Source organism: Papaver somniferum, chromosome 8 (assembly GCF_003573695.1).
Source record: "Papaver somniferum cultivar HN1 chromosome 8, ASM357369v1, whole genome shotgun sequence".
In the NCBI taxonomy this organism is placed as follows: domain Eukaryota; kingdom Viridiplantae; phylum Streptophyta; class Magnoliopsida; order Ranunculales; family Papaveraceae; genus Papaver; species Papaver somniferum.
Genome location: NC_039365.1, coordinates 55,791,023 through 55,818,033, shown reverse-complemented (window position 1 = coordinate 55,818,033; position 27,011 = coordinate 55,791,023). Strand labels below are relative to the sequence as shown.

Here is a 27,011-nt window from a genome sequence, read left to right as displayed (position 1 = left end):
CAATCCCTGGCTGCTCCAAAGTTGAAATTCACCTTATACTTATGATGTTTTCATCTCGTTGCAACTCGACCATTTATAAACCAAAATCAATCACAAAAGTGGCCTCACTGCAGCTTGTTTAATGAAACCACAACCAACATCAATCAACTCTGGATGCTATGTATTACCAGAAACAATGCCTAAAAATATGGTTTCCTGTTTTAATCATATTAACACTCATATGTATCGATTTATCTATGATGGGTTGTTATTCATACTTTTGGCCTTCAAGAGAATCCGTATATGGGTATCTGAACCGATCCATGCAAAGATGGTTAAAGCGTTGGTTACAAATTCCTTTTTTTTTTATCAGACGGATAATATTTTTAATCAACAAAGAGAAGAGTGCCGTGTACCAAAATTGGAAGTGAAAATATCTCGATGGGTAATAGTTCATCCACGGAACGTTGAGTGTCGAAAAAATTGGGGAAGGGATTCCCATCGTAATCAAATCAGGGGAACGCCAACTCAAACTGTTGTCCACGCTGGATATGCCAAGGAAGATTCACTCTTGATTAAGTGTATTATAGGAAAGAAGACAGTTCGTTCTTCATCTTCATTGAACCCTTCGCTGAACAGCTTGGCCGAGTCACGGGAAAACTGGGTTATGGAATCTGAACACACCTCACTCAGGATGACCCGTCCGTCCCAACCCGATATACAACAGACCTGGTTTAAAATATCTCTGGTGCGGACATGTCTGTTTTTGGGAAAGGGGACTGTCTTTATCACATTTGCCGGTTCAGATAAAGAAAATAACATGTGTTCTTTTGGAAAAAACGTAGAGACTTATGCAGGGAAGGATGTAGGACGAATATTGAACAACCACCTGGCGCGACTTTTCATGATCCATACTCGAGCTTCAAAGCACGCTTTACTAAACGAAGTTGCTATCAAATACTCGCATGATAAAGTCAAATCAGTGATCATCAATGCAACAAGAAGTAAAAGCTCCGGTATAACCCCGATCAAACCAAGTCAAAGGCAACCACAGCTGGGACGGAACCTCTTAATCGCTGAAGAGAGGTTCGTTGAGACCCTTTTTGGAGAAATGCGAGATGTTGGCTGGAGCCAACTCTCGCATGCAAAATGATTAATTCCCCGGGGGACTGTCAAATAAAACTCCATATTTTGACAGTCCAAATATTGCGTGAGCTCACATGTAATGTTAGGTCAACTCTACTTTTTCTGTATATAAATCAAGGTGCTAGGACACCATACTTCAATGGTACTTTAGGTCTAGTTTCATGTTATTGTCTCCACCATTACCATACACTATCATGTGGTCATCCTGCAGGCTATGTTCAATCTCGACTACTACGGTTCTATACCAACAATTTAGCTCCGCACCATCACCATCAACTACAACTACCATCTTCAGTCTCTTGCGCCTTTTTTCGTAATGGCATGTCTCTCTAGAGGGTACTTTGCTTACCAATTAGGGATGATTGCTGTACTGAAATTGAGTTTTGTTACCTCCGGCGGGTACTTGGTTTATCAACTAGGGTTAACAACTTATTGAAGCTGGGCACTGACACTTTTAAAATTTGGCTTTTCTCTTGGAAAGTCGTTGAAGAAGAAGGCATTCCAGCCTTCGTTTATCTTCATGTTCGAGGATCAACACGGTATCACCTCCATCATAGGCAGCTGAATTCAAGGAACAAAGATAGTGATCGAAGCAACTTCGCCAACCAATATGAAAATGACCAAAATCTCCAACCAATATTTTCTATTATGTATTTTTCTTTCATGTTTTTAGATAACTTTGTTAGTAGCACTATGGATAGTTTAGATTATGCGGATCATCAACAACAGGACGCCGCTATGCAAGTTTTACATCAATAACGACAGAATGTCCTCACAAAAGGAGGAGACATGAGCCGTACACCACATCTTTTTTTTTTGTAAATCCAAATTGTATTAAAAATAACAAAATTACAAAACAAAATAAGCAACAAGAAAAGAGGTCAGAGAAATCCCAAAAACTTGATACTTATTTGAAACAGAAATAATTTACATTCGGGTATTCAACAGAAATTAGAAAATACGGTCTTCCAGTATAATGTCTTCCCTCCTCATTAGGGAGTTCACAACCTCTCTTCGCCATATTATCCGCTGAAAAATTAGCTTCCCTAAAGGTGTGCTCAAAACGAAGAGCTTCAAAATTTGAAGAAACTTCACTCCAATGCTGTCTAACGAACCACGGAAGAGAAGAAGAATTAAAAGCCATCACCGCACTTTTGAAAATGATCTAATGCAAACTCTCAAGAAACCCCACTGAATCGCCCATTCCAGCCCAATAATAATACCAAAGATTTCAGCCAGGTAATTGGTATTAATGCCCAAACCTATACTCATTGCGTCAACTACATTTGCCTCATGATCCCGCGCCACCACACCAGCTCCTGCCACTCCCGGATTCCCACGAGCGCACCATCGCAGCACAACAACAATTCATCCAACGTCAGTGTAGACCACCTACACTCAACAGGTTCATGGAACTGCACCTGCCTATGCGCTACTTTGAAGAAATTCAGCACTTTCAGGTCCTCAACTGAATTGTGCATGAACCCCTTGAGACGCCTTGAGTAATCCCGCATTTGAGTGAACACACTTTTTTGAAAGAAAATCCAACAAACCTTTTTGTTCTCATAAACAAACCGGTTTCTAGTTTGCCAAAGCTCCGAGCGCACCACAAGATTAACCAACTACCACAGATCTTTGAACATGCCATTTCTCCCCCTGACAGCCTTGTACGCGGTTGTCAGTCGTAGATGCGAATGGACTCCAAAGATGTCCGAAATCCACTTCCAAGATTTTTCAGCAAAACAACAATGCCACAAAAGGTGATCTAACGACTCCTCATCCGAATTACATAAACAACACTTATCGGCAATCTGAATTTTAAACTTGTTTTGAACCTTATCAAGAGTAGCACATGCACCCCTTAGTAGCTTCCAATTTCTCGCAGCTAAGGCAAGGTGAATAGCCTGCATCCATAACAAGTTAGCACCCTCCATTTTTGCATACTTCTTGGGAATTACATTCTTGTCCGAAGACAGTAAACACGCCTGTATAATTGGGCTTCCACACCATGCAGTCACTCCCGTTCAAAGGCCTTGGGAAATCCGAAACAACAACACCAACAGTTAACAATGTATTTTGACACTCTTCACTCAGGTTCCAAGTGCCGTTAGTAAGCATATCACCAACTAAAACAGTACGGTCCAAAGAGTACTCTTCAAGGATTTCAGCTATGGACTCATCACCCACCCAAACATCATAGTAGAGGAGGTATTGCGTACACCACATCACAGCAGCAACAATTACCCATCCGCCAAACCATCGGCTACACAAACATCATCAACACCAAGGGATTACTTCAAGGTTCAGAGTAAGAAGTATCCATCAAAACTTAGGCTATTCTTGTGGATAGTCATTGAAGAAGGTGTTAAAACCTTCACACTCGGGATCTACAACCACCACATCAACAACTATTGGGCTAGCTATAACTGTTGTGTTCTGCCAGGATCAAGAAATGACCAAGATTGTGATGAAACCATGCAGGTAAACGGAATCAAAACTCACAAGAACATCGACACCATCAAGGGGATAAGATATTTTCGAAAAAATCCGTCAGAAGTGAATGCTTATAATTGGGAATTAATTATGCTTATGTTTATCAACCGGATTATAAAGACTAGGAATGCTACATTCCTAAACTATGTAACACTGGACATTTCGAACCTATAAATAAACCTCTCATTTTCAAAAAAAAAAATCACTTCTTTTATTGACAAGTGTCATGAGGACCACTTTCAATGATTAGTTCTCTTAATTTCCTTAATTTTCTCTAAAAACAAAACCAGCCTATTAATCAGGAACGGAGGGAGTATAAAAAAGATTAAATTATGAAACTACCCCTAGAATTCAAACTCCCGTACCAAACACAACCTTCTTGGATCAGTATCGGCGGGGCCGATTTGCCTAAATCCGGAAAGTTTTGTTTTGTGCAGCAGTACCTTTGCTTCTGTCACCGTGTTCTTTTCATGACCACTCTCCTTGTGAGCTGTTGATTAACTCAGAAATCGCCGCCGTCCCCATTTTTTCAATCAGTTCCAATATTTAGGTTATAGTGAGGTTGGTGATTTCTTCAAACTTTTCTCCTGTTCTTTATTAGGTTTACAAATTATTAGCTGATTTATTTATCTCATTCGTTTTCCTCGGGGTTTTAGGGTTTAAGGAAAAAGAGATAAAAAAACTTCAGCTACCGTACTAATTCCCACTAGGGTTTATATTTCGGGTTTTGTGCTCCTTCTTCTCTTCGATGAAAGACGAAGAATTGCGATACTATATTTCCTCCCTTGTCGAATTACGAAAGTTTTGAATGTCCAGTGGTTCAACATTTGGTTATTCAACAAATCTCACTCCCAAGTTTGATTGCTCGATTATCTCAAAATATAAACAACCATCGATTTCCCAACAATTCCGATTATCGAGAAACCCTACTGGTATGTGGCGAAACCTTGCAAAACGAGCAGTTTCTTCGAGGAAACTGATGAAATCATGGGAAATTTCCGTCTTTCAGGAAAATATTAGACCCTTTGAGCTGACTTCATTTCCTCGGAATAGGGAAGTATCATTTCAGGTTAATGACATTGGGAAATCATATTTTTGGTGTCTCAGTGATACTTCAATTGGGTTTTCTGGGATGTTGAGCCATCCTAAGAGTTATGCTAGTGTCGCCGAGGCTATTTCTGCGACCGATACTGAGGAAGATACATCTGTAGGGGATGAAATTCAGGGATCGTTGAAGGAAATAAGCAAAGAAGGTCAGGGGAATTTTCAATCTAAGCAAAGTAAGCGTCCCAAAATGGTAGCTGGAGTTGCAATTGGTAAATATCATATACTTAAAAGGAGACAGATGAAAATAGAAACGGAGGCATGGGAACAAGCAGCCAAGGAATACAAGGAGCTTCTTGCAGACATGTGCAAACAGAAATTGGCTCCAAATTTGCCTTACATGAAGTCATTGTTTCTCGGTTGGTTTGAGCCGTTGCGTGATTCCATTGCTTCTGAACAAGAGCTTTGTAAGAAAGGGAAGAGTAGGGCTGCTTATGCGCCATATTTAGACCAGTTGCCTGCTGAAATGATGGCTGATGCATAAGTTGATGGGACTGTTGATGACAGTGGGAGACGAAGGTGGTGCCAGGGTGGTTCAAGCTACTTGTCATATTGGCGAAGCCATTGAACACGAGGTAGGTGAAGCTTCAGGTGTTCTTTTTGTTCTTTTTCCTTTTGAGTTATAATTTCTGGTAGTTCGTTCCAAACCCAAAATTAGTGCTGAGAAACCTAGTTGAATAACACAAAGAAATCAATTGTTCATGAGTTTCGTATTTTATATCATTCCTGACTTTAAACTTGAAACTTTCAAGAAGTACAAGAGACTTTTCTAGCACATGTCTTCCACATGGTTTGAAGAGGAGAATTATAGTCATTATTTAACACTAAGATATTTTGTAACATGTGCTGACTAGCCATGAATCGAGCAGCTTAAATGAGCCATTTGATGTTCCTTTCGTGATAGTATAGCATGGTGGATACTGCTTGCTCGCATATATAACATGTGTTTTCCCTGTCCCGAGGGATATACCTAGAGCGTTTTGCGCATTCTGAATTTAATTACGAGAATGAAGCCACTCAGACTCAGGTTGCAGTTTAAAGTTCAACATGTATGCACACTCATATAAGCGAGCGCACACTTTTTCTTCTGTAAACTGACCCGTTAGAGAGGACTACATAGGTTGCAAAACACCAAAATAGAGACTGAAATATGTTAGTTTCATGCAACCTTTTGTTTTTTTTTTCTGTGTATTTTGTAGAAGCACTTATTTCCTAGAGTTTCACCATGTAAGTGGTAGATGCTGATGTATGTACATATAACTATATATGGACCTTTCCAGGTTAGGATTATACAGTTATTTTGAGAAAACAAAAATGAAGGCGTCTCAAGATAAGGAAAAAGAAGGTGGTGAACCTGATCTTGCAGCCAAAGAACAAGCAAAATTGAGGAATAAAGTAACAAACTTGATGAAAAAGCAAAAGTTAAAACAAGTGAGGCACATAGTGAAGGGACAGGATGATGTAAAGCCTTGGGGCCAGGATGCTCAAGCCAAGGTATCCATATTCTCTAGAATTCTTGTAAAAAGCTTCTTATCTCTTGTTTGGCTTAAATAACAAGGAATTATGCCTCAGATTTGTGTACTTTACAGGTTGGGAGCCGTTTAATTGAATTGTTGGTCCAGTCAGCTTATATACAACCACCTGTTGATCAGTTAGCAGATGGTCCACCTGATATCCGACCAGCATTTAAACATACTTTAAGAACTGTAAAGAAAGATGGACAGTAAGGATTTCGCTCTCTTAAGAAGTTTCTGTAAGGATTGCATATGTACAATAATATCCATTTTGATTTTTCTGTGAACAGGAAAATTAACAGAAGATATGGGATGATTGAGTGTGATCCACTGGTTCGCCAAGGGATGGAAAGAACAGTAAGTTTGATGCACCCTTCTTGAAAATATTGTTGTTTGACTGGCAGTTCTAATTGCCGTATGATTCATGCTTTTCTAGTATAATATATTAGGCAAGTGTTCTAGATAGTCATGGTGGAATAGTGGAATTGTTTCTTTATGTCAGTATATCTTTATAGTCTGTGAATAATTGATCTACATCGAACAGGCAAGGCACATGGTGATTCCTTATATGCCGATGTTGATACCACCAGCCGAGTGGATCGGGTATGGCAGTTGATTTTCTGTACTGTTCTTTCTATATCTGCTTTTTTGTTCCACTTCTATCTCGTACTGTTTCTTTCTGTTTGCTTCCCTTGCTGTTGCTTTAAACTCCATGTTTTTTTTCCTTCTAGTAACCACAGTTCCAAAGTCTGATTCCCTGTATTTAAGTATGATCTGGTTATTGATGTATTGACTGCTTATATCATATTTCGTCTTTTGCATACTATAATACATAACTACAGACGTCACCCTTAGACAGAAACATGTACAAATATTGTTGACATAGAGTTAAAATACTTCATAACCGACACAGTCATCATAACACATACTCCACTGCATGCATATCCTTCAACTCATCAAGGGTATTGCATTCTAAATAATAAATATTGCCATGTCAACAGTGTTACTCGCGCATGATGCTGCTGGGCGCAGAAGTGTTCACTGCAATTAGTATAGATCGCGTCACAAATCATTGAGAAAATTGAAGAAAATGAAACTGAATATTAAAGGTAGCTATATCTCGTTATGTCAAGGGCTTAGATTTTCCTCATGGTCCACCTATTTATTTCTCAGGCCTTGTCACTCTTCCATCAATTCTTCCTAAAGGCAGCTATATCTCTTTATGTGTAGGGTATGCTAGAATTTTCCTCATGGCCCACCTATTTATTTCTCAGGCTGTATCCAACACCCTGTACCCAGGTGTGCAGTCTTGCAGCTGCTGTCTCGAACACCCAGTAACCCCGTACCCGTGTTGTTGTTACATGCGTCTTAGGACTTATTCATGGAATTTATTCCCTTCTGAAAAGCACATTGAGGAATAAAAACTTAGCTAGTGTGTTGAAGTAACTTGTCCCATTGGATCTGTCATCTATATGGACAACTGTTTTTTAAATAGTTTAATTGAATGACGTAGATTAAAGTCTTGTTGACGTTGATGGAAGATATCCTCGTGGTGATCCTCTAAACCTGAAGATAGGTTGGAGGATTTCCTCATCAAGTTGTTGCTACATGAGCTTTAAATTGATTGAGGAGGTTGCACAGAGGTTTCTCACTTCAACATTGGTGTTCCATTATTTACGCAAATAATTGGGGGCTGAAAACTGTTAATCTAGATGTTCCCTTTAGATAAAATTAGCCATCTCATTTTGTGGTGGTTAGGTCTTAGGTGGGTCAGCCTCTACCACTATATGATTATTATCTATTGGCAGGTACGACAAAGGTGCATATTTGTTTTTGCCATCTTATGTGATGCGCACACATGGAGCAAAGCAGCAGCGTGAAGCAGTTAAGCAAACACCGCAGAAGCAGATTGGACCAGTATTTGAGGTTATGAGCCTCACATTTTTATTTCGTCAGCCATTGAGTTAGTTATTGCTTTGTAGAACATTCGTAAATCCTTTAATTTACTTGCATCATCTAGCAGTTGTCTTTAATTTGCATAGTTACATGTTCTGTTTTGATTTTGTGATAATAATACAGGCCCTAGATACCCTTGGGGATATAAAATGGCGAGTTAACAAGAGGTTACTTGGAGTAGTAGACAGAGTATGGGCTAGTGGAGGCAAAGATGCTGGTTTAGTTGAGCGCGATGATGTTAGTATCAGTCTTGCTAGTATAAATAGTTCTCATAGAGTTTCTTCTTCTTTTTACGATGTTACTGAAGAAAATATTTGTTGGCCGGCTTGTCATTGAATCTTTTGCGTTTTAATTTCAGGTTCCTCTACCAGAGGAACCAGCGACAGAAGACGAAGCGGAACTCAGGATCTGGAGATGGAAAGTCAAAAAAGTTAAGAAAGAGAACAGTGAGAGGCATTCTCACCGGTGCGATCTGGAACTCAAACTAGCTGTAAGAAATTCTGTCGTTGATTCTGAACAGTTAACTTATCTTTCAGTTTACTTTTTAGTTTTTAAATGGTCATACAAACTATTTGATTCTTATTTGGAGAACAGGTAGCCCATAAAATGAAGGCCGAGGATGGTTTCTATTATCCACACAACCTTGACTTCCGAGGTCGTGCATATCCCATGCATCCATATTTAAACCATCTTGGCTCAGATTTATGCCGAGGTATCCTCGAATTTGCAGAGGGACGCCCTCTTGGAAAGTCAGGCTTGCGATGGTTGAAAATACATCTGGCGAATTTGTTTGCTGCTGGTGGCGTCGATAAACTTTCTTATGAGGGTCGAATAGCGTTCACAGAAAGCAACTTGGATAATATATTTGATTCTGCAGACAGACCGCTCGAGGGTAACAAATGGTGGTTGAAGGCAGAGGATCCATTCCAATGCTTGGCCGTTTGCATGAATCTCTCAGAAGCACTGAGAAGCTCTTCACCAGAAACCACTATCTCACACATTCCTGTGCACCAGGTATTTTTTCATTTTGGCAATTATTTTCACAACCAAAATTTGCATCCTCAGATATCTCTGTACATTTTATTTGTAGCTATTTAGTAGATTTTGAAGATTTTGCAATGCCAGATGTTAGGTTTTTAAATCGAATATTTAAATTTGAAGGGAGATCCTGTTAAAATTCATAAATAACAACTCATTATGAAATGATTTTTGTTCGTTTTTGTTCCGAGAAATAAAACTCTCTGCTGTTTTGGAAGGAAATATCAATAACCGAGAGCAATCACAATAATTGTTCTTTGAGACAACACTAGGAAGACCGAAATTGAAGATATTTGTCTGAGCTGGTAAAATTGAAAATAGCTATACAGGGCAAGCAGTACCATATCACCTCTTGATTCTCATTGTTTTAAGGAAGCGTTTAATTTTGCGTATATATTTTTTTCTTACTTTGTTTCTTTGTAGGATGGCTCGTGCAATGGCTTACAACACTATGCTGCTCTGGGGAGAGATGAAGTATGTTTTCACTTTTCAGTTAAAATCAAGTTCTTAGTTTGAGCAATCACTACACATGCCGTCCCTGAGAGATTAGTTAGTGTGCGTTTTCTTATAGAGGAGTAATTAATCTGAAAGAAACATGATAGAGTTACATATTATGTGTATCCGTGCTGTTTGCATAAAAGCCTTGTTTTCATAATGGTACTTTTTGTATGAGGCACATCGATTCTATTTGTCACAATCTGAACTAAGAGGGGAATCTTATAGGCCTCCACCAGCAACTTGTACTCGAGTAAGCATGGTGTAGATTTAGCAAAACAATGCTTTCATATTCTCTATCATGATTACTATTGTATGTGCATTTAGTATTAGATTTCAGGTATTCCTACTTGTCTATTTCGTTGTCTGCATTGGTCACATATATGATGTGTGATGTATACCTTAGGTGGTGGCATGGCGGTGGAGAACATTGAATTAGCTTCACGTCTTATAGCATTTTACTTTTTCAGTAAATACCTTGTCAATTTACTATATGGCACACTGCATATTTAGAAAGTCCTATTTGAGTTCTATAATTGGTGTGTTCCGTTTTTTCAGTTGGGAGCGGCTGCAGTTAATCTGGTTGCTGGAGAAAAACCAGCAGATGTTTACTCAGGCATTGCTGATAGGTATGGACGTGTGCCATTGACCCTATAAATTTCAAAGCATGCTTATATTCTCATTTATTGAGTATTTTTTGAGCTTTGAAACTGTAAGTGGAAATCCATTTGGTATCTCTGTTGAATTCAGATTGTGATGATAATCTCTGTAAGTGGTCGACCTTGGTTTAAAATTATCAGCGCTTGGTATCATTTTCTCACAGGATTAGGAGCATGCAAACAGGCCTAGTAAGCTGTGGATCTTCGATATAAAGGGGCAAATAAGAAACTGATGTGTGCTATCTGAGCCATTTCATATTCTTCTTATATATGGAATAACCTGAACTTGTTGAATTTGCTATGAAAAGTTAGCTCAACTAATGAAGGTGGAATTAGCTTTCTAGTAGTAAACTCTAAGAGTTTAGGTATTTTATGTTGCAAGGGGAAATCAACTATCATGCAAGTAATATAGATGCAACATGCCGAACCCTCTTAAAAATGGCTGATTTCCAGCATTTATTGAAAAATAAATATCACCAATTTAAAAACATCAATTTTTGGTTTCCTATCTGTGTAAGCATTTGTTATATCAAGACACTTAGACAAGAAATTGCATGCATAAATGCAGTGATGTCAGTTTTTGAAATGACAAACAGGAGTTGAGGTTATCAAACTTTATCGTGCAAGTAAGATATAACAAAAACTTTACTTGAAATCAAGTATCATTTTTTTTTTTTTGATCGAGTGAAATCAAGTATCATGCAAGTGAGATAGACGCAACATGCTGAACCCATGACACCTAAATGATCTCACGTCTTTGGAGTTCATGTGCTTAGCTTATTCAGAACCGAACTTCATTTTACCCATGAGACCTAAATGATCTCCTTTAAGAACAATGTCATTGAAAATGCAATCTTTGAATGCAGAGTTCGTGAGATTATGCAGGAAGATGCTCAGAAAGATCCCGCTGCTGATTCAAATGTATTGCGTGCCAAACTGTTAATCGAGAGGAATTGGGTAATTTTAGATGCGGTCATAACTATATTTATGCGAATCTGTCATGTTAGCTTTATTGTTTATCTCCATAACTCCATCAACTGTAGGTGAATAGAAAATTGGTGAAGCAAACTGTAATGACATCAGTGTATGGTGTTACTTACATTGGTGCCCGTGATCAGATCAAAAAAAGGTTGAAGGAACGTGATCCTTCTGGTGAAGAGGCTGAGCAGTTTGGTCTAGCTTGTTATGCAGCGAAGGTAAGGATAGTTAATAATAGATGTGCAGCTCTCACGAGTGTTAAAAAAGAAATTTTACTTGCTCGTTATAAATTTTTGCTATACTTCAACAATGGGTTATTAATTACGGTATCAATATGTGATGCCTGAGCAGGTCACTTTAACTGCGTCGGGGGAAATGTTTGAAGCCGCTCGTAGTATCATGAGCTGGCTTGGTGACTGTGCGAAGGTTTGTATCAAATGTACTGGCTAGTTTATTAAATTTAATTTTCTGTAGAAGTAGGCTAAACTAAGCTATCGACTGGTGGTTTTGTTTGGATTGACACCTATATTATCTGATGTGCCCTGCTGAGATCTTTGATATCCTTCTCGTAAAGTGGATGGGTACAAACTATATGATGATGAGTACCTCAGTGTGTCGGTCAGTTTAAATATAATGTCGAGCTATGTAAACTCATAAACTTTGTAGTACTGTAGTTATCTGCTATTAGCCAAATACCTAGTAACAACATTTTTGGATTTGAGGCCCTCCTTGCTCATAACCTGACTAAAATGTGAATCTGTCTGGAGACTGCACAAACCCGTGCAACAAAAAGGTATTGTTTCCTTCCTTCCTCCATTTGCACACCTGGAGCATGAGATTTAGTGGCTAGTGGCTTCGTTTGTAAAGTCAAATTCCTTTCTGGAGCTATCTTAGCTATTCTTCATAACGCTTCTACAATAACTTGATTAGAAAAATATACTGGAAATTGACAGGTGATTGCCTTGAAAAATCATCCAGTGCGATGGACCACTCCTCTTGGACTTCCTGTTGTGCAGCCTTACCGCCAATTAGGAAGGCATCTTGTAAGTGCTCCAGGAATTGTTGTATACAAACTATGATATCTTCTACTGAAATGGCAATAGCCATGTTGTTTATTCCTGTTCGACATCCGAATTACATTTTGTTAATATAATTTTTGTTGAGTTGTTGCAGATTAAAACCTCCCTTCAAGTTTTGACTCTACAACGGGAGACTGACAAGGTGAGTTCCTAACTGGTATACTGCAGTAAGATAGTAGATAGAGAGCAAGGGAAAGATCTTAGCTCGTTTATACCTATCTAAAGTGAAGGCAGATACATGATATCCTAACAAGTGATTTGTGTGGATTCCTCTAATTCTAACCTTGAGTTTTACTTAAAAACACTTGCATACAGTCGGTTGACCTGCTGAAAGGACTCAAACCCTAACTGTAACCCATAGATATAGTCAGATAGGCTAAGCCGTAAAGTACAAAGTCTTTTTTAAATACCTCCTGTAATCCTGTTTCTTGTTTATATAAATTTTTGTAGTTTATTCCCAGACAAACAGGTCTTGGAGTTTCCTCCCAAACGCAATTAGGAGTCTCAGATAAGGAAAGATAGCCGAGGAGGTGATTCTGGTTGCCCCAGTTTCAAGGTGTTTCTTTAATATTTTGACATTTTCGAAACTGTGTACTAGGAGAAGGCAAGTCCGTTAATTAGTAGTCACACAGTGGATGGTTGAGGTACCATATTCAATGTTTAGTTATATATGGTGTTTTATGGCCGTCTAGTAGGCAGGATTGCTGGCTGTACATGAATGCTACAGAATAGAAATAACACAGTTTGGACTACGTTCAATTCAGTACAAAATGGGAATACATGAAAACATTGTTGAAATTTGCCAAAATTTGCATTTTAGCCCAACCCTGGGCTATAAGGTACAGTTGGATCTTCAGTGAGCTTGCGAAATGTTGGATGAAAAAAATCTGCAATTACCCTTTGCAGATAACACTCCCGTGTCTATGGGCTTTTGGTTTTACAGCAATGAGGATACCCATATAAACAACTCAAAGTTTCTGTCAGCGTTCTTGTAACTTTGGTCTCTTCCAGAACTTCGATTTAACCCTTCATCAAAATGTTGCTATTTTAGGTCATGGTCAAGAGGCAGAAAACAGCTTTTCCACCGAATTTCGTCCACTCCCTTGATGGTTCCCATATGATGATGACGGCGCTTGCTTGCAAGAGAGCCGGGTTAAACTTTGCAGGTTCTTATTGTTGTTTGCTTTTGTTTGTCGTTTGTTGATCTCATTGAACCAATCAATTAGTAATGCTTTTTTGTCTCTGACTGCAGGAGTTCACGATTCATATTGGACGCATGCATGTGATGTCGACGAAATGAACAGGATACTCCGCGAAAAGTTTGTTGAACTCTATGAGCAACCTATACTAGAAAATGTAATGTATCTTTTACTTGGAATGAAATATGTAATTGCAGTAGAAAGTCAGTAAACCACCATTTACGGTTGTTGCACGAGTCATCATTACTCTTTACTGGGAATGACAAAAATCAACAAAACTGGCTCGTGCTTTCTCGTATTATCTGACCCTTAAAACTTGCGAAATGAAAATATGCTAGCATTAAGTTAGGGGAACACATCTTCGGATAAGCTTATTTTGTTGCTAATGACATTTATGTATATTTATCTTATTTTGGTTTAATATTTCTGATTCCAGTTACTGGCGAGCTTCCAGGAGTCTTTTCCTACGCTGGAATTTCCACCTCTACCAGAGCGCGGGGACTTCAATTTAAAAGAAGTTCTAGAGTCGCCATATTTCTTCAACTAAGCTACAACAAGTGTTGTTTGCAATCTATCAAATGTGGGTATGGTTTTCCCACCTTTAGATGCGAAGCTTTTACTACTATTTTATCCATCAGTGTGTTATTCATAGCTTAAGTTTCTCTATCTACCGATGCGTAAGTGTTTTTTTCAGGCGTCTTTCCTGTGTTGGCATTTTGGGTTCTCACGTTATCAGGAGTGGAGTATAAAGGAGATTCTAATTTGAAAAATATTGAGATAAAACGCCACTATGATGGTTTCAGCTTATCCTCCTCGAGCCAAAATTCTTCTGCACCATCAATCCCCGTTCATCAACCTTTTTCGGTTGTGGTTTTGCTTAGCTGTTTGTATTCTTTTGTTGACCATACATAGCGAAGACGACGGTGAGTCGAACTCAAGTTTAACTTCGAGGGCATCATTATCAGAATCGCATGCTCTTCGGAGGGGATTCCCCTTGTATTATATTAAAGAACAAAGACATGATAGCCACAGAGATAGAAAAAGATGAAGCCTTGCTAAATCAGGCCGATCTAGAGCCTGAGTACTGGTAATATGAGGAGGCTGCATGGTCAAGAAGTCTGTATATGAGCGTTTAAGGTTGTGTTGAACAAAGTGCAGTTTGTTGCTCCTTTTTTTTAAGACAGGCCAGAAGGGGATGATGTTGACCTATGACATAGTTGACCTATGACATAGTTAAACTTGGTGTTTAATTTACTCCATTCTGGGGATGATGCATTTAGTCTTTGTAGTTCAGTACAAAGACTAAAATAAATAAAATGGTGTTTATAGCCCGATGTTCTGATGGAAGCTGGCTAAAACTGTTATTATCATTCAAGTGTCCGATCAGCTGAAAACCAACGCTACTTCATCTATTTACTTAATTATTACTTTTTTCTTTTTTCCTTTTTCATCTTTTTATATTGTTATTGGTTGATTGTTAGCGGAACAAACATTTAACAGAAAGTATTCTCCTGCTAATGTACCAAAACATCTGTAAGGAAGAAGTCAAGGGTTCAATCCCCGCTGCCGTAAAGGATTGTGGTAGATTAGTTGTATAGTGGGTTAAACGGTGTTGGGTCTGGTAGTGGGGCCAGTCCAACTGGCTGGGTTCGGGTAGAGGTCTGTGTCCGGTTTTCGTGTATAAATAAATAAATAAAAAAAATACCAAAACATCTGCCGAAAATGCAGCATTTAATTAAAATTTTCTTCTCGCTTATATGCTGAAACAAAAAAGCCTATGCTGTGCCGTTTTAGGAATGTTAAAATGGCTCGGCAGGCTTCCTTTTTAGGAACCATTCTGGTCAGATTCTTATGCGGTTGCAATTTTTATCTTATCTTTTATAGAAGTGGATAACTGACTGAGATAGGTAGTGATCAACTAAATTTCTTTTCTTTTCTTTTCTATAAGAAAAGAGAGAAATAATGCAAAAAGCGCAGCCAACTCAATAAGAAGTTTGATATCCTGCGAGGCTAAGAATAGCACCAAACAAAAGATTATCATTGGAGTACATAACTTTAGTGGTGTCTCTGAGATCACCAATGTCAACTGACTACAGCAAATTAAACAAACTTTGAAGGTTTGAGCTTCCCAATTTAAATTGTCCAAGGGCAAGGATTGAACGGAGAGTTTCACTAAACTAATGGCCGACTTGTTTCGTTCATAACCTACTTTGGTAAGGTTACCTAGGACAAAATCAATTGCTTCAAAATTTCCACCATTCATTTGGTGAAAGCCTAGGTGAAATCGTCCTTGAACTTTTCTATTGTGTGCCTCTTCAATTTCAATCAAAGTTGCTTCCTCCTGAGCTTGAAAGTCGATGTTGGCTTTATGATACTCCTTCCTCCATTCCAAAGCTATCCTCTAGCAGCTCTGTGTTCCCCACTGATGCAGTCTAATTTCATGCTCCAACACAGTTCCTTGAAAAAGACATCCCAATAAGAGCAAACAGTATATTGGTAAACTCACCTTCAGTATTGTTGGATAAGACATCCATAATGTTGGTGCCAATAGTGATGCCAAACTTTTCTTTATGCTTCTTGGTTAGTCTATTTCTGACATCTTGAGAATGCCTCTGGTAATGAAGATTACTTAGGATGTGTCCTGGGTAATGATTAACTCTGTTATAAGAGCATAGGTGTTGGGTAATATTGTTCACTGTAGAATGAGCTGAGTGGGATATCTTTTTGGAAATAAAGCCACATTTCACTTTCCAAATGAACCAACATATAGTAGCAAAAGTGTAGTTCCAACTGCCAAGGTGATTGTCTTGAGAGAAGCTCCCGAAACAGCCTGATCCAAATATTTGATGAAGATCCCGAAACATCCTGATCCAAATAGCTGAAACAAAGGGGAATGTCATCAGGACATGAATAATATCTTCTTTGGCATTCTTGCAGAGGCTACAAATAGGATCAATGTAGTTAAGGATGCGAGTAATCTTAGCATTGATGGGAAGAATGCCATGAGAAAATTTACATATGAACAAATGGATGGCTGGGGAAGTGCCCAGTTTCCATATTTTCTTCCAAGCTGGGTTGACAGGAAACTCTCATATTTGATGGAGATTTGCTTATAATAGAGAGATTTAACTGTAAAGTTCCCGCTTTGTGCAGAGTACAAATTTGACATCTTATTCACTGTTGTTATGATAGGTATATTTGTAAAGACCCGCAAGCTCGTCAACGCTATTAGACTGGTCAAGTTCGTTTTAGCTGTTAATAACTCGACTAGTTTAACACGAATGATAACTAATAGGAACTAATCTAACAAAGATTTAGATACAAAACTGATATCGTAAGATAGATCTCGAAAAGTTAAGAAGAATGAACCATGCGAACGTGTTATTCGGATATCGGACGAAGAAGATATCATCTGATTTATTTGAAGGGCAAAATAGTCATTTTTGCATATAGGCTGACCTAGGATTCCCTTATCGAAGCGAGAGTGTATAATAGTATCTACCGTTGTCCTTATTACCAAAACGTGTCGAGAGAAGACTTTTATTTTCTCTTTTCTACTTCTTTCCTCTTCTTCTCCGTTTCACCTCTTTCTCTTCTCTGTTGTTCTTCTTCTTCTCGTTTCTTCGTTCTCTTCTCCTGCCGTTTATCTGTGAGATCAATTGGGAAGCTCAGTTGACGATGTGTAGATGTTCAAGGTGATGGTATTGCTGTGAATAATAAAAGAGGATGATTATGGATTGTTGGTGTTCGTGATGAATATAGAGAAGCAGTTATGGTTTTGATTTTAGGATACAATTCTGGAAATTGATTGAAGGTTTAGAAGTCGGATTGAAGGTGGGTTTGTTATGAATTAAGAGTTAGGGGATTCGAAGATGAGGCCGATGAATCGAAGAATTAGGGTTTGTAGATTTGTTTTTGGAGTTGTTTGGAATTGATCAGTAAGTTGAGTTAGTGATAATCAGAGAATAAAAGGGTTGTTGATGAATTTATGTTTCTGGATTGTTTGGATGAAGAATCGAAGAATTGGAAATTAGGATTCCTAAATAGAATTGGGATTTAGGGTTCTTGAGTTTGGATTGCAGATGGGAAAGATCAAACTGTTGTTGAATGAAATAAGAAGACTTCAGAGTTGGTTAAAAAGGTAATTGTTCTTCTATGTGATTTTTCTTTAAGTCCTGCAATTTCTGTTCGTTGAGTTTTGTATGGTTGTTAATGAAGCTAAGACTTGACATGAATATAAAATGGAGTTTTGGTTGAAGATTAGGTTTATGTTGATGTTTAAGGATTTGGTGGCTTTCCTTTGAGAAGGTTGGAGTTCTGATAGATGCAGGGAAGGATTGTGGTTGTAGTTAGGGTTAAATTACAGGGGATATGGATAAATGGTGGAGTAAGTAAACAAAGTTGCAAATGGTGATGCAGTTGTGACTAATGAAATTGTAAGTGTGATGTTGGTTGGATGATGCAATGAAGAACTAGTGGTAATTTAATGAGTTACAGAACTATGGAGATGGTGATATGCAGTGACAGTGGTGTTGCAGGGAGTTATTGTGTTGATGCAGAGATTGAGTTGTTAGAGCCGGTATTGAGATGAGTTTGGTATTGCAGTTGTGAATGCTACATAAATGTGTAATGTGATTGCAGGTTGATGTAATGTTGTATTGAGGGTGTTCATAGCTGGTTTGGAATTAGTAATGGAACTTAGTTTGATTCAATTTGGAGGCTGTGCAGTCGAAGCTAGAAGGGAAGAAAAAGAGTAAAACTGTATTGTCTCAGATTGTGTTAGTGTTGGTGCTGTTTGGTTCTAGATGGGTTCAAGTATTATATGAATGATTAGGATATTATTTTGGTGAGAATGAGTTCTGATGAGTGTTGAAACCTTGAACTGAGATATGACTGGAGCTAAGTTGAAGCAGTTCAGTTCTTAGAGGAAGTTGTGAGGATTTTATGGAGGTGCAGGTGATGTTGGTTTGGTATGTACAGGGTCTTGGAGATATTAAGGGAGTTGAATTGCAGAGTCGAATAGTTACAGTTGGGGAAATGTTTTGGTTATTACAGAGGTTTGTATTAGAATGTAGTGGAACTGAATGAAGAGAAGTTAGATGGTTGATTACATTTTAGATAGTGTTGGCTGTCAAAAGCTTGGAACTGCATATTGCAGGTAATCAAAATTGTTGTTTGTAAATGAAATTCATTATTGTTTTGTATTTGAATTGAGGTTGAATTGTTAAACAAGAAGATGAGAATGTAAAAAACATAGTTGAAGGTTTTCTGCAATAGAAGCTTGCATATTAGTCATCCCAGTCAGATGTTGGTTTAGCTGACTAGTTTTGCTGACTTAGTTAATATGACTGAGTCGAGTTGAAACGTTAACCTGAGTTGAATCAGTTTGACTCAGAGTGACTCAGTTGACCATGACCTTGACCTTTGACTGAGGTTGACTGTTAGTTGAACCGTTTAATCGTTGTTGACCATTAGTGACCGTTAAATGGACTAGCCTTGTGTATTGGGCTTGTTTCATAGACTTGGGCTTATGAATAATTACCCTAGATTGATGTTTGGACCCTTGTGGTCCGAATTAGCCTTTGGTTCCTTCGTTAAAGTTAAAGTTATAGATACTCTTTCGACCTAGCTAGTGAACTATGGAATCAACCGAATAGAGTTAGTAATCCTTAGCTATATTAAATATGGAGAATAAGAAGGTGTAAAGTGATAAATGGACCTAGAACCATTAGATAGAACTATATGATTCTTGTGTGAGCCATGATAGCTAGATTCTTAGACTTCTTGTGTGATTAACAGTTAGTCTGTGTTAACAACGATCGATTCAAAGAATGAACCAGTGGACCGTGGATCACGAGGTAGGCGTGGCTTGTCATCAAAAGAGGTGGGAATTTATATTTAATTCTATTGTGATTATTGTTGTTTTCCTTTACAAAAGTTTATGTTTAACAAATTCATGCATTGTCTGGTTGTGCTTTCCATGCATTTGTTTAACTTTGAATTACGAAAGTTCTGTTATTTTTTTTAATCTTTCCATTGCTTAGAAAGGAATTGTAATGCTTTGTTTGTCTTTATGATTTGTTTGGGAAATGAGAATTTCCATTTGATTGTTTGGAAATGAGAATTTCCATCTGTGGTATATAGGATACTGCTCCTTCATTTATATCTACATGAATTCGAGTTTTTATGCAATCACTAGGTGCGGGACGAGTCACAATATAGCTATCTAGGTGCGGGACGAGTCACCATTATTATATATTGTTTGGAAGGAGTTAGTTCCATATACATGATTGTTTACCTATGTGAAATTGATTGCGCTTTAACGTTAGGGAAAACATGAATTGTTTTCAAATCATTTTCAATGATTACATGAAAGTTAAATGTTAATTCCTGCGGGGCACCCCTTTTAGGGATGATGTGCTCACCCATTCCCGCTTTCAGTTTCAGAGACAGATAAGAGTTGCGCAGCGGAAGATTCGAGGAGTTGAGTTCGTTAGTTGGTTAACATTTGCTATGTTTATTATGTTGTATATTCTATTTGTAACCAAATGACTATTATATATGTATCATTTGAGAGAAGTTCTTGTATATATATATATTTCTGAGCGGGGCTAGTTTTGGTTAAATTCTGTAGCAGATTTCTTAATTGAATGTTTAAGTAACTGATTTAAATTTTAGTGCCCCTTATTTAGTTAATCTCTTGGATTAGTCAGCTGCTAGCTTAGGGGGCGCTACAATATTTAATAGCAAGTTGACCATCGTGAGAAACCATAGAGATAAAGTGATCGAGTCCCATTCTCCATTAAAATTAAGTAGTTGATTAACCGTTATCAGATTTGAAGGATACCGAGAGGGTTTCGTGATAAGACTTTCTTGCCCATATATCCATATGTCCTCCCAGATATGGATATGTAACCTTTCTCCGGTAAATTTCTGAATATTAGCCATTCCTTCTAAAATGCCTTTCCAGATCCAAGAGTCATGGTTTTGGTCTAGTGCTCATTCTAAATATTCTGGTTGGGATAATAAGTTGCCTTCATAGTACTGGTCCAGAGGGAGTCTGGTTCAGAAACAAGTCTGGTTCAGAAACAAGTCTCCAAGCAATTTTGGTTATCATAGAATTATTGAAGATTTTCCATATTTTTGAAGCCCATGCCACCCAACTCCTTTGGTTTACTGACAACATTCCAAGCAAAGTAGTACGTCCTTTTTGGTTTTTCAGGTTCCTTGTTTTAGAAGAAGTCCCTTTGAATAACATTTAACTCTTTGCAAGTAGCTTTTGGCAGTTTGAAACAGTTCATTTGAAAGATGCTGAAGGTAGAAGTAACATAATTAATCATAATAACTTTCCCTGTTGTAGATAGTCTACTCCTCAGCCTGTCAATACAAGGTTTGAAGGCTTGCACCTTGCTCTTTTTAGTGAAAAGAGGGGATCCCATATATTTATCTTTGATATAATTTTTTTGAACTCCCATATGACTACTGATGCTGTCAGCAATGTTGGGGGCAGTATTTTTTGCTGAAGAAAATCCCTGATTTGGAGAAGTTAATCATCTAACCCGAAGTAAGGCTAAAATCAGTGAATATCTGGACCAAATTATGACATTCCACCATATTAGATTTGCAAAAGACCATACAATCATCATCAAACATAAGATGGATTATAACAGTGGCTTGGGGGCGTATCTTTGTACCATGATTTTGACCCAGGGATTCAGCATGACTTAGACTTCTAGAAAGAGCCTCCATGCAGAATCAAAATAGATAGGGGGAGAGAGGATCCCTTGTCTTAGACCCTTAGAAGATTTGAAGAAGTCACCAGGAGAGCCATTGACAAGAACAACTAAATTGGTGGTGGAGATATACTGAAGTATAAGAATACACCATTTTTACTGAAGCCCATTTCTTAGAGCATTTCTCGGTCGAACTCACAAGTGTTGCTATCTCAAGCTTGTTGTCAAAGTTAGTTGATCAAAAATATATCTTGATTTTTAGTGTACATTTAGTCAAATCTCAGATTAGGATAGAAGTGTGTAGTTGAGTACCAGACATCACAAGGTTCTAACAGTTGAAGGTGAAGATCAACTGAAGCTTTTGGATAACTTCATCAACAAAAGGTAAGTGAAGACTGAACCACCTATTACTCAAGTTTTCACCTTTCTATTTATGAGACAATGTCGCATGACTAAATTGGACTTTACATGCACAACAAAAATTTCAAGTCAAGTTTATCTTGTTAATTATTCTCGAAATATGTTGACTAAGCTTAAGAACGTTTCTTCATACTTGATGAATTTGGTCAAGAAAAATTTATTGTTTATGACCTAAATTATGTGAAAATGCGGGTGTCTAACAACCACACTCAACAATTCGTTTGGAAATCTGAGACTTACTCCAATATACTTTCTAGAGAATCAACTAGACAGTCATACTCAATCTAGAGTAAAGTATATCAAAGAGTTTAATATCTCTAACTCTTAATTCAATCCGCAATTAGCAAATAGAAATCTGCGAGCCCGATTTAATATAAAAGGAGTAACTTGAACAGTACCAAAGACCAATGTTCAAGTGTCAATCAATTTAAATCAACAATCCAAGGTCGGATATTATATGATTGAATTTAACGCACAACCTGTGATATTTCAATTATATAACAAAATATAGTGTGGAAAAGAAATAACACAGACACCAGAAGTTTTGGTAACGAGGAAACCACAAATGCAGAAAAACACTGGGACCTAGTCCAGATTGAACACCACACTGTATTAAGCCGCTACAAACTCTAGCCTACTACCAATTAACTTCGGACTGGACTTTAGTTGAACCCTAATCGATCTCACACTGATTCAAGGTACAGTTGCATTCCTCACGTCTCTGATCCCAGCAGGATACTACGCACTTGATTCCCTTATTTGATCTCACCCACAACTAAGAGTTGTTACGACCCAAAGTCGAAGACTTGATAAACAAATCTGTCTCACACAGAAAAGTCTATAAGATTGAATAAATCTGTCTCCCACAGAAATACCCAAGAGTTTTTGTTTCCTCTTTTGATAAATAAAGGTGAACAGGAACCAATTGATAAACCGGACTTATATTCCTGAAGAACAGCCTAGTATTATCAATCACCTCACAATAATCTTAATCGACTAGCGAAACAAGATATTGTGGAATCACAAACGATGAGACGAAGATGTTTGTGATTTCTTTTATCTTGCATATCAGAGAAATTAATCTCGAGTCTATTATTTCAATTGAAATCAATACGATATAATCGGGCAAGATCAGAACACGTAACGACAAAGAAAATAATTAGGTCTGGCTTCACAATCCCAATGAAGTCTTTGAAGTCGTTAACCTACAAGGTCTCGATAGAAACCTAAGGTTAAAGGAGAATCGACTTTAGTTTATGCAACTAGTAACATACAAGAGGTGTGGGGATTATTTTTCCCAGTTGCTAGAGTTCTCCTTTATATAGTTTTCAAATCAGGATTTCCAATCCAAGTTACCTTGGTAACAAAGAATTCAATATTTAGCGTTATATGAAAAACCTGATTCAACCAAGATAATATCTTTCAACTGTTAGATCGATCTTAGCTTGTTATACACAAATAAAATGTACCCTCATTTATGTTTATGTAACCGACCCAAACGTGTACACCATGTTGGTTCACAAATAGTTAACCGAGGTTAGCCATATGATTACTCTCATATCAACCTTATTCATGTTAACCATAACTAGTTCAAATGACTCAAATGAAACTAGTTAAAGAGTTGTTCAATTTCTATATTCTCACAGAATTATACAAGAACACAATTGAAGCAAAATCGGTTTGATTCACTCGAATCAATCATGAACATTATAGCCACGGTTTGCAAAGATTGCATTCCTTATTACATAAAGGTTTATGTTCATGTTCATAACCGACTTTAGAACTTTAACCTTCAAGTTTGCAAACGGGTACGCATACTTGAAATACCCGGACAAAGATTGGGTTTTGCCAGTACGCAAATGGGTACGCGAACTTTCAATCCCAGCAGAAATTCTCGGACATGAACCTGTACGCCAGTACGCCAACGGGTACGCATACTTAGGTTCCCGGATTTCTCAAACCAACCGGTATGCAAACGGGTGCGGATACTATGGTTCCCGGACATGGATTACATATGTGCAAGAGTGCACAAAATGACATATCCAATAATGGTTAAGTGTTCTAAACTCTTATTTCAATCATTGAAACTTTCTTAGAGGATGACAATAGCTGTTTCCACACACTATTAGCATCAAAGCAATTTTCAAGTTATTGAAATAATCATAACGAAACATTCTAAGACAACACCAAATGATTGTATCATACAAACCATGTAAGATGTTACTCGGAAATTTCCATATGATATAATATGAACTTGGTCGAAGAGAAATCTTGCCAACACATATTCCGAGAAATATGTAAGCGAGATAAACTAAGCTCGAAATCTCAAATGTATATATAGAAAACTATATCGTACTACGACTTATGTCTCAATATAGGAGGTAGAGTATAAATAAAATTTCCAAGTGATAGATGAGTTTAAGTCTCCACATACCTTTTGTTGATGAAGTTCCACAAGCTCCCCTTAGTATTTCTTCATCTTCAAATGATGAACGCTGTGAAGTCTAAACTCAACTACATAATCTATGTCCTAGTCCGATACATCTATAAATAGGATAGAAATCAAGACTTATAGTTTTGATCAGTAACATTGACAAACATGCTTGAGATAGCAACGGATGCGAGTTCGACCAAGCAGTGCTCTAACATTATGATTCAAGATTATCATTTGAAAATAGCCTGAAACAGTGATATGTATTATTAATGTTATTCGGGAATGTTTCAAAGTGATTATTAGAGAGATATATAACTACTGTAAATCTGGATATAGGACACTACACATACCAACTTACATATTGGCGCAATTGTTATAGGTCCTGAGCCTTAGTACATGTACCCAGTATACGTACCAACGTAGCTATAGTTCGACAACAACTTGCGGTACACATACCAAGTATGAAAACCCAAAAATTTCTGTTGACTCGTGAGATCAGGATGGTACACATACTTAGTATGCATACCAAAAAATCTATGTGGACTACTGAACTCGTTTTGTCTTAAAGGTATACAAACCAGTTACATGTACCATGAAAAAATAACTCACAATTTGGAAGTAAGTACACGTACCAAGTACATGTACTTACCCTGTCGAATGTTTTCAGATGCATTGGATTTATTTCTATGAGATAATCGGCATTTGAATAACTCTCTAAAAAACGCATCTAGACATGTTTGATCACATTATTGTGATTCAAGATTGAAGTCTTAAAGTGTTATATGAAAACGATTAAGCTTATAGTTCGTCTGGCTAGTTTCGGCTAACCTTTCATGAACAAGTCACTGCACATGGTTTGGTTACAGTTCATCCTAACCAGAGTGTATATTCTATTATGTTAATCTCAAGTCAAGTTATTCATCTAACGGTTGATATTGATTTCTTGATTATAAATCTACCTTAGCTTAAATCTTAAGCAACCTTGATCTTGAAAGTTTATATAAGGAAGACCTGTTGCGTGTCGTATTAATATAATGGAAGTAAGGATCGTTCCCACGAAGAGCAGTGAGTTTTAGTTGTCAAAGTGTCACAAAGGGGGGTTTTGTTTTTAGATTGTGAACAAAGTAAATAATCAAAGCAAATAAAGTTGTATTGTAATCAATAGAGAGAGATATGATCGAGGAATCCTTCTTCTTTAATAAACCGTCAATGAGTTATTATAGTTGCCTACTCGTCGTTAATGATAAATTATCACCAACCGTAGAATAACATCTAGATCAGTGCTATCCCCTAAATTCCTTATATCACTGGGTACGGAAGTTCTCGCCTACCAGATTCTATTCAACAAACCACCAAGTAGTAGATCACTCAAGGTGTAATCCACTTGAATGCTTTATCTTTTGTGAATTTATAAGTTTATCCTACTAGTTACACTCTTAGATCAAGGTCCACTTTTTAGTGTTGTTTATACACACAATCGCTCCACAGAATCCCTCTGTAAGGTTTTGTGTTCTCTATTTGCGTACAAGTTATTCGACGATTACTTATCTCCTAATCAATACTAGCAATAGATTGAATCAACAAATCAATTTAGTTGGCCACCTAAACAATCTATCAATCAATCATCAATATTCAAAGAGTATAAACAAACGACAATCATATGAAGAACTTCAAAGTAGATTAATATAATAACTCAAATCTTGTTTACAACTTAGAATTCATCCTCAATCAATAGGTGTTTAGCTACTCATGGATGTAGGAAACATCCATGATATACATATGAGAAAAGTAAAGAGATAACGTTACGATTGATAATCGCTCCGTATGATGTTTCTTCTCTCCAAACCCTAACAATTTGGTGACCTAATACCTTTTTATAGGTTTACATTCCTTGGTCTTCAAGTATCCTAGTTGGTTAAGAAACCCGACCCGAAAATACGTAGTAACGACCCCAAACGTGCCCTTAGGCCTTCCAAGGAGTTTATACACGTTTTCCACTTGCTAAGTTCGCAAAACCCAGTCCGCAAACTTCAAATTCCAGCAGAAATTTTCGGAATTAAAATGTGAAACCCATCCGCGAACTTTACTGTCTTCGGTATTCAATAAAAGCTTGTTTTGGCCACAACTTCTTCATCCGAACTCGGAATAACCTCATTCTTTTTGCATTATTTTTATATTTCAATTATCTTCAATATGACGATGATAAATCCTTCATTTGAATGAGTTAAGATCGGCCTTTGGCCCTTCTATTGATTTTGAGCATTTTGCTTCTTTTCGTCGCACTTCTTCCACTTCTCTTGGACTTGGGAACTTGGAATAGTTCTCTTACTAGCTCTTTTCAGCACTTTGTAGATCCTTTTTGGATGATTCACCTAATAGAGGCAAATAAGAGAAAACAAGAGTAATAATACGAAAATATGCAAGAATAATAGCTTAAACAAGTATGGATTGAACACTAAAATCATATGAATTATGCACTTATCAAGACCTCAAGCAACTGGGATCTTTGAATCCCTGACACTATTCTTGTGTGTCCTAGTTGTAAACTGGAGTCGTCCTCTCCTTTAAACCTTTTTAGGTTTAGCGACTAAAAAGAATTCGCTTAGGGATTCGTGAAGCCAGGCCGAACGATCTTTATCTTGATAGTTTGTGTATCCTAATATTGCTACTGATTGTTGAGCCTTTAGCTCCAACAGGCGATATTGATAGAAATCGCTAAGTTTTTCGTCTTAGACTTTGTGATTCCCAGGTATATTTTTCTATAATGTTTCTTTCTTAAAATCA

At 37.5% G+C, this 27,011-nt stretch overlaps 1 long non-coding RNA gene and 1 pseudogene across 1 annotated transcript; both read left to right on the top strand.

Moving 5' to 3' along the window:
- Window positions 1-4,105: 4,105 nt before the first annotated feature.
- Window positions 4,106-15,074, top strand: LOC113301203 (annotated as a pseudogene).
- Window positions 15,075-17,176: 2,102 nt separating this feature from the next.
- LOC113301202 lies at window positions 17,177-20,189 on the top strand. Its single transcript, XR_003336090.1, has 3 exons — window positions 17,177-18,798; window positions 19,440-19,524; window positions 20,082-20,189. It is a non-coding gene; the product is annotated as an uncharacterized LOC113301202 (long non-coding RNA).
- Window positions 20,190-27,011: the final 6,822 nt, after the last annotated feature.